Below are 9,331 nucleotides of genomic sequence, written 5' to 3' on the forward strand. Positions count from 1 at the left end.
AATGAGAAATGTACCATTTTTATCAAAATTTGAGATAAGCTGGAACAATGCACCTCCCTTTTTCTCCTGTGAGGATTTTGTGGGCAAATAAAAAGCACTCGGATCTTCATCTTCAAATGATCCAAGGGGAAGAACACAAGGAGTGCCCTGCTGGGTCACACCAAAGGCACATCCAGTCCTGCAGTCCGAGAGTAACCAGCCACATGCTCCCGAGAAGCTCCTAAGTAGGGCATGAAGCTGAAAAACATTCCCTGTTGTTCATTCACTGCATCTGGTAGCCAAATAATAATAATAATAATAATAATAATAATAATAATAATAATAATAATTTATTATTTATACCCCGCCCATCTGGCTGGGCTTTCCCAGCCACTCTCTATATAATGCTTCTGGATATACAGGCTCCCCTTTTAGCTACCATGGCTCAAGCCACTGGTGGATAGATGGATAAATGTGTCTTGATACATTTAAAGTCCCCCTCCCATGGTAGTGGGCATCACCCCACGTGGTACCAGTGATTAGGGCAGTAGTCCTATGCACACTAAGTATTTAAATCCTGTGAAACTTCTGAGTAAACATGCATAGGATTGGGCTGTAAATTTATTATGTGCTGTGTGAGAACACCACAGGGTAAGATCCAACTAGGCTATACTCAGAGTAGACCCAATGAGCATAGCATGTGAATGTAGCAAGCTGCCTTGTACTGAATCAGATCACTGGTCTATCTAGCTCAGTGCCGTCTACAATGACTGGCAGAAGCTCTCCATGGTTTCAGGCAAGGAGTATCTCGCAGCCTGACATACACTTGCCTGTGATTAAAGTTCTGCATGGATAGCAAAGTTAGTTGTGTCCATTAATTTCAGAGCATATCCTCTGAGTATGACTTAGTTGGATCGTACCCTGTTGGCACAGTGGCTCTATCCAGATGTTTAATTAAAAGCATAGTTACATCTGTATTGTGATTTGCCCAAACTCCATTTAACTGGTTAGACAACAACAACATGATGGTTTGGTGGTCCTATTTCCCCTGCATAACTGAAAAATTGAGACGCTGAAGACCTATTCATGTACATTTGTAGCTCTGAATGGGTAACATAGCGCATGGCAGAGGTGGCTGGACCTGTGGCTGGACTATTGGAAGTTGAAGCCTAACAACATCTGGAGGACCACAGAAACTTTAAAAGGGTTGGAAGTCCCACACATTCAGTTCCTACCATTAAATGTAAGCCCTCTCTACAAATCAGAGAGAAGAAAGTGATAAGGATGGTGGGTTTTTCTTAAGAGTATGTGCCACAAGATGAAGCAGAGGACAGGTTGATTTGGAAAGGACTGCAGTTTTCCCAGGACTTGCGGTTCATTTTTAAGCCCCACCTCCATCTGCAAAAGAGGCTACAAATGTGCATGTGAATTAAGGTATATGCAAATTTGATGCAAATTTGTCATCTTTGGAAAATGCAGCAGAGGCTCAATCTACATTCAGTATACTGGGCCCCTTAAAACCTCGCTGGTACCCCCAGCCTTCGTCCATGTTTGTATTTTGAACCATGTATGAAGATTTCCCAATTATTTCGGCTTATTATGAGATGTGAAAATAACTGCAACAAAGACTCATAAAAGGCATTCATTTTTTATTTTTGCAGTTTAATTCTGAATATAGTGGAAAAGGAAGCTTTCATATTGTGCCAGGTGAATTTTACCCACCCCTCACAAAACCTGATTTGCTTCTCAGTGAAACCCGCAATCCACCCACTCCCCAGTTTTTTTTTGGTCCATATTCAGTTCCCCCACCCTCATAAGCTAAACACATCAAAACGGAGCATTCTGTAGAAGCAATCAAATTCCCTACTAAAAGCAAAACCCCCTCATTTGAAAAATAATCTCAGCCACAACTTGGTTCGGCCATATTTTCATCTTAAGGGGCTGGGACATTTTGGTCAGAAACTTTTAGGTCAGCTTCCCCCAAATTGTTCCCAATTTGTTTTGGGGAAGGGGCAATGCTGACGCATTCTCATTATCATCATTATTGTCACATCTTTCCTGATTGTTCCCAAGGGTTTTGTTTTGTTTTGGAGCGGGGCATTTCAGAGGCATCATTATCATCACCTCTTCATCCTGCCTGATCCACAGCAGTGATTCTTCCCAAGTTGTGTTGAGGAAGATGAGCGCAGTGCAAAGGAAGAAACATTATTATTATCTCCTCATACACTCCTAATTTTGACATATTGTAACTCGCTCTACGTGGGGCTGCCCTTGAGACTGACCCAGAAACTCCAGCGGGTGCAGAATGCCGCAGCGAGACTCCTTACGGGGTCTTCACTGCGAGATCACATTCACCCGGTGCTATACCAGCTGCACTGGCTCCCGGTGGAGTACAGGATCAGGTTTAAGGTGCTGGTTTTAACCTTTAAAGCCCTATACGGCCTAGGACCCTCGTACCTACGGGACCGCCTCTCCTGGTATGCCCCACAGAGAAACTTACGGTCTTCAAATAAAAACATCTTGAAGGTCCCAGGCCACAGAGAAGTTAGGCTGCCCTCAACTAGAGCCAGGGCTTTTTCGGCCGTGGCTCCGATCTGGTGGAACACTCTGTCACAAGAGACCAGGGCCCTGCGGGACTTGACATCTTTCCGCAGGGCCTGCAAGACAGAACTGTTCCACCAGGCCTTTGGCCAGGGCACAGCCTGACTCCCTCCATTGGCAATCTTCGCAGAGCTCTGGCCCAATGGTTGCCAGTGGCTTGAATTAATTAATTTTATAATGAATGATTTTAGAGTGTTGTTTGTACTTTTTTATTGTTGTTAGCCGCCCTGAGCCCGGCTTCGGCTGGGGAGGGCGGGATATAAATAAAATTTATTATTATTATTATTATAGTCACATTAGAAGAGAAGAAGAGTTTGGCTTTGATATCCCGCTTTATCACTACCTGAAGGAGTCTCAAAGCAGCTAACAATCTCCTTTTCCTTCCTCCCCCATAACAAACACTCTGTGAGGTGAGTGAGGCTGAGAGACTTCAGAGAAGTGTGACTAGCCCAAGGTCACCCAGCAGCTGCATGTGGAGGAGCAGGGAATCAAACCCAGTTCACCAGATTACAAGTCCACTGTTCTTAACCACTACACCACACTGGCTCTAGGTGAACAAATGCTGCCCCCCGCTTCCCCAAAAGGCTGCACACAGGGCCTCACAGACCATAAATCTGCACTGCCTGGAGGGCCACATTTTGTCCCCCATCCCTGCCTTAATGTAGATTTCATGTGCGTGCAGCATACCAATGGCAAAATAAATATCAGTTCAAGCCTCAAAACCAAAACAGCTTTTGAAATATTGGCAGAAACTCAGATGGATCCATTGTGCTGCAGGCACTCAAGTTAATTACACAATGTGCTCCGTTTTAGGTTGTCAAACAGTGTTTAGCATTACAGCCAATGCTACCACTCTGAAAGGAAGGAGGGAGACCAAAGAAAAATGCCAAAGATGCAGATGCAGAATGAAATCAAGGAGGCATCCACAGGAGGAACTGTTGTACTGATGCAAGACTTCAGGTGGCCTCACATAGACTTGAATACATTTGTGTTCCAGTCAAACACAGCGGCACAGTCTCTAAATACCCTCAGTGATGGTGATCTAAATAGGTTGGCCACAACACCAACTACAGAGCATGATTTTAACTTTGTTAAACCAGCTGGTAACAGGGACCATAGTACTATCAAATTGAGTGTGTATGTAAGTTGAGAATTGCCAAGTCCAACAATCACATGTGGCTTCAAAAGAAGAAACTTAGCAAAAAGGAGGAGAATGATAAAAAGTTTAAAGGTAAAGTGAAGGTGGTTAAATCTCTCCAGAATGCTTGGAGGTTGTGCAAAACTGCCATAATAGAAGCTCACCGGCAATGTATACTATCAATCACAAAAGGTACCAACAGAAAATACCAGCATGCTTAACAGAGTGAAGGAAGCTTTTAGAGACAAGGAGCCGCCTTTTGGAAAAGGAAAGTCTTGTCTAAATGAGAACATAGAGGAACACAAACTTTGGGGGAAAGAAATGCAAGGAATGCAGAAAAAGATCTAAAGCAGCACATTGCTAAAAGCAAAGACTACAATCACCAGAGAAATAGATTGGTACCTCTGGTTATGAACTTAATTTGTTCCGGAGTTCCGTTCTTAACCTGAAACCGTTCTTAACCTGAGGTACCACTTTAGCCAATGGGGCCTCCCGCTGCCGCTGTGCCGCCAGCATACAATTTTTGTTCTCATCCTGAGGTAAAGTTCTTAACCCGAGGTACTACTTCAGGGTTAGCAGGGTCTGTAACCCAAAGTGTTTGTAACCTGAGGTGTTTGTAACCCGAGGTACCACTGTAATTAGAAGCAGGAAACTAGTTAGGGAGAGAGTTTGACTTTTGGATGACAAGGATGTCAAAGGCGTGCTAAAGGAGGAAAAGGTGATTACAGAATAGCTGAATGATTTTTGTGCACCAACCTCCACAGTAGAAGTGCAGGGAGACTGCTGTTGCACTCAGATCCTTATCTTTTTTGCTTTCCGTAGGCATCTGGTTGGACTACTAGATGAACCATTGGCCTGATCCAGCAGGGCTCTTATGTTATTGCAGTGGCTCTGCTCCTAACTTGCAGGGTTGCTGCCAAAAAGTAGAACTAGGAGACTGTTGCTCAGCTTCATGGCTTTGGGGCTGTGTGGGATCCCACAAGCATCTGTCCTGTCACCTATATGCTATATGAAACCTGTTACAAGTGATCATCTGGGGATTTGGAGCATCGTGTCATCAGTTTGTGCACAGTGCTATCTCTCCATTCCATTAGAATTGGGATGCTGTGAAGGTCATGGACTACAGGCAGTGATGAACTTGATGGGGACCAATAAACTGTAAAGTGGCTAGTTCCTGTGTCCAAGAATTAGATAGATGACCTGTTCTGGGAGGGGACATGTATCCCCCCTGAAGGAATCCATATTCCTGGATTTCAACTTGTCAATTAAGTCCATAGCTGTCAACTTTCAGATTTGAAAATAAGGGATCAGCAGCCTTGAAAATAAGGGATCAGCAGCCTCACCTGTCCCAGGGACAGTCTACAGGATATCTAAAAATCCGGGATAGCACCTGGAAGCAGCGGGAAACGGCACTGGAATAAGGGAATTTCCCTCAAAAAAAGGGAAGGTTGACAGCTATGATGAAGTCTCAAGTTGCTTCTGATGTTAAGAGCACTTATGCCCAGCTTAGGCTGCTCAGCCAGCTGTAGCCATCCCTTGATCAGGTTAGCATGACCTCAGCTGACCATGCTTCAGTTACCTCCCACTTGGACTACTGTAATGCCCTTTATGTGGAGCTGCCCTTGAAGTTGGTCTGGAGGCTGCAGAATACAGCTGCTAGATGGGTACGTAGGACAGCCTGGTGGAACTGGTCCTTTCACTGCACTGGCTGCCAGTGAGCTACCAGGCGCTATATACACCATAATAAGAAGCCCTAAATGGCTTGCGACCCAAGTAGCTAAAAAAAGAGGAGGGGAAAGGCTTCCCTAGTATTAACCATCTTGGACCCTACAATCTGCAGGTGAAGCATTGTTGGTGGTGCTACCAAAAAGGGCTACCCAGCTGGCGTTGCATCCATTCAAGGATGTTTCCAGTAGTGGTTCCCCACTCATATAATGCCCTTTCTCGTAAGCTGGATCTGTCCCCATCCTTACTAACTTTCAGGAGGAATTTGAAAAACGGAAATAAGAGAAATATGGGGAGGGGGAGCTTGACAGAAGACTGAGTAGCAGGCGCTCCTCCTACACCTAATAATCTCATGCACTCATAACACAACCACCACACTGCTTTCCCTCCATCCAAGCTCACTTTCCATTTTATAAACCCTCCTGGGGGGAAGAGAACTACCTGGGGAGAATTGGTAGCTGCATTAATGGTTAAGAACCCCTGCCTACCAGTAGAGGCACCTGCCTTCAGCCAGCCCTCAATTGCTTGCCTTCTTTTGGTACCACTGGCTGTCAGCTGCCTCCTCCTTAGTCCCACTAGGCTTAGTCTTGGATTAAATCAGTTTTAGAACTTGCAGGAAGGAGGATGGGGATGAAACGAGAGGAGGTTGGCTCTGCCTGTCATTGTCTCTGACCACCCCGCCAGCTGTTGTCCTCTTTCCCTTCTGCCTTACCAATCCCAAAGGTACCAGCCACACTGCCTTCTGCTAAGGTGGCCAGTTACCCGTTGCCAAAAAAAGAGGGCCAATTTGCATATGCTGATTGGTGCAAATTTGGAAATTATTGCTATACTTTAAACAGAAATGCAACGCAGCTCACCAGCGTGGATGGCTGCTACCAGGTGACCTGTATGCCTGCAGTGAAGGTGTGAACATTTGATGGGCAACTTCCATGACTCTGCGTTCCACTCATATGGTTCTTTTACTTTAAACTGGGCTTGGACTGAACAAACAGAGAATGCTTTCAAACAGAGGACTGTGCTCTGTAGACATACACCTTTCCTCCTGCCTCCTGCCTTTCCTGTGAATGCTTCCTTAAATCTCACATTAGCATTATGAGGCAAAAATTAAGTTGGAGAAACAGTAACCGCTCACTGTTTCACTGGTTTGGTGTTACTTAATCTGCTTCTTGGGGAACATCTGGATAAAAAGGGGCAGGGTGGCAATGTGTTTTTTTTCCTGGTTCGCATCCCCATATATTCATAGATGATCAGAAGAATATTCCTTTTGCAAAGATCAAGTCATTGGCTCCACCTCTGGTGCATTTCAATTGCAGGAAAGTGACTAATAATGGAGGCCATTTAAGGTTTCTTTGTTGTGCTCCCCCCCCCCCCCCACGGCTGAACATTACAGTTTGTTTCGGATGCCACAGATTTTCAAAGTGCATAGCTCTCCTAAAACACTTCCATCTAATAAACACAACAATTAGCACACAAAACATGCTGCTGCTTGAGATATGAAAATGTATTGCTGCCTCTTAACCACAAGCTGTAGGAGATACCTGCAAAGCTCACATCCGAAACAACAGCACTGCAGCAGATGGAATGGAAGCTAAAGGTCAATCGTAATCTTAAGAAAAGAAAAAAAAGCCCATAAAATATTGATCAGATTCACGCTACAGAAATAGGACAAACCTTCCCCAATCTGGTGCCCTCCATAACCCAGCTGGGAATAATGGCTCCTAAAGGGCACTAGGTTGGGGAAGGGTGTATCAGGATTACTACATATAATAGAATTGTGGAATTGGAAGGGACCACGAGGGCCATCAACTTCAACCTCCTGCAATACAGGAATCTTTTGCTCAACATGGGGCTTGAAACCCTAAGAGACTGAGCTAGAGGGACCATGTAGCTTTTAAAATGCAGTCAAACTACAGTTTATTCACCTGCAGCTTACTCCTGGGTAACTAAGCAAAGGCTTGCAATCATCCTGATCCTAATGAATTAGGTATTTGTTATCTAGTGTTGCTCTTTCATCTGTGTTCATGCCTGTCAGTCTGTATATATATCATGCAGCTGCCTGCATTTCTGAACTCTCCTTCAGGGCCTGCACTTCAAAAATATAAATTTATTCTTCACCTTACAAAAATAAAGTTTACAAACATTTTAAAAGCAGTTGCAAGACTGTTCTAGAGGTTGTATGTCTATATATTGGTGACGACATGGGGACTGGTCAATAGGTGCTCATCAGTGTCTAGCTTCAAACTGAACTAAGCTGAAAACCTGCAAATTCTGCCCCCCCTCCCCCAATAACCACACACCCTTTTGGACAGAAACATGCAAATTTGTTTAGAAGGCACTGACAGCACTTTCAACCACTTTTGCCACTTTAAAAAGGCTGTGATTGTCTTTAGACAGGACAAAGGAAATCTTTAGACACTGAGTAAAAGCTGTCATCCTCACCTCCTCATGTAATATATCTGGCTTCAAGAGGGATAGGGAGTCTCAAGGTAAGTTCCTGGCACAGAGGCCTTACTTTTAATGACTTGGGCATGGCCAGTATTAGCTTCTTCTTTTCAGAAAAGTGGGCCCATGCTGATTTGAAGCACCTATAATGCACATCTGATGGCCTGAATTCCCTGTTTACATACGGTGCACATGCTAAGGGTCAGTAAACACATGTACACACGAAACACTTTCTATATTTTTGGTGTTAAGTGCACTTCTTTACACTCACCTAATGTTCTAAACTGCAGGACTGAAGTTGGACCGTTGAGGAACATGGGATGCATACACAGAAGTAAAAAGTGCACTGTACATTAATAATCTACCCAGAATGGGTCCGAGTATAACAAGCACAGAGCTTGCAGGAGCAACAGACTTGTACAGACTACGTAAAACCAGGAACTGAAGTGGTGCCCGAACCCTATGCACTGTAAGTGACAAGGCAAACTTAGCTCCACATGTGCTTAGAAGTCACTTTTAAGTTTTACTGCAGCTGGTCCACAATACAGCCGCTAGGGTTGTGACTCATGCTGATGCTTGGGAGCCGGTGGTACCCATCTTACATCACCTTATCTGGTTTTTGTTCACTTTTGGTATGTTTCCATTGCTGCTTTGTACTTGAAAATCCTGCCTTAGGACCATCTATTTGACACCTAATGGACCATCTATTTCCATGTGAGCCTGTTAATCAATTAAAGTGTTGCCAACCGTTGGGGGCTTGTGGGTACATTTGCCAACTGGAGAAACCGTTGTGTGCAACTCACACACAGCAACCAAGCACAAATCACAACCTAATCTACTGGCTACCACAGAATGCTTTTGAGCCTAGTTTTGGCAGGGAAATGGAACCCTGCTGACTCCAGGGAAGACCTCTGAAGATGCAGGTGGAATGGGTGAATCTGTCAATTTTTGTTTCTCCCAGTTTCTCTTTCTTCCATGTGTAAATTCTCCACATTTAGTTGCATAGAGCCCCAAGCTCCAAGGAAACTCTGTGGCTGGCTGCAAATTTGATTTTACCTTTATTATTTTATTTGTTTGATTGTTTATCACCATTATGCCAGAACCTCATGGTGACATACAATAACAAATTATTAAACTATCCAATACACTTCCTCTAAGAATCTAATGTGTTTGTTTGTTTGTTTTTAAAAGCTGCCTGGGTGGATCAGGCAATGATGGATCCCCGCAGGCATTATCAGCTGCATGTGCCACATTTGCCTGATCTTATTGTGCAGTAGCACCAAGCCTGCCCAGCCCTATGCATGTTTACTTGGAAATAAGCCACATATAGCGCTCTGGGACTTACTCTTATGTAGGTGTTTCAGCCGCAGGGTAGTAAATGCAATACTTAAGTGTAGTGAATCAAAAGTTAGTTCAACTGATGTAAATGGGACTGTGTGGTTCTGG

General features: G+C 44.3%; 1 protein-coding gene across 1 annotated transcript in view; it reads right to left on the minus strand.

Annotated features, from left to right (window-relative positions):
- LOC310678457 (putative membrane protein C3orf80 homolog) overlaps positions 1–9,331 on the minus strand; it is a 63,200-nt gene that overhangs the window by 34,789 nt on the left and 19,080 nt on the right. The window lies entirely within an intron of this gene.

Source organism: Podarcis tiliguerta (assembly GCF_965153285.1).
Source record: "Podarcis tiliguerta genome assembly, chromosome: 5".
Classification (NCBI taxonomy): Eukaryota; Metazoa; Chordata; class Lepidosauria; order Squamata; family Lacertidae; genus Podarcis; species Podarcis tiliguerta.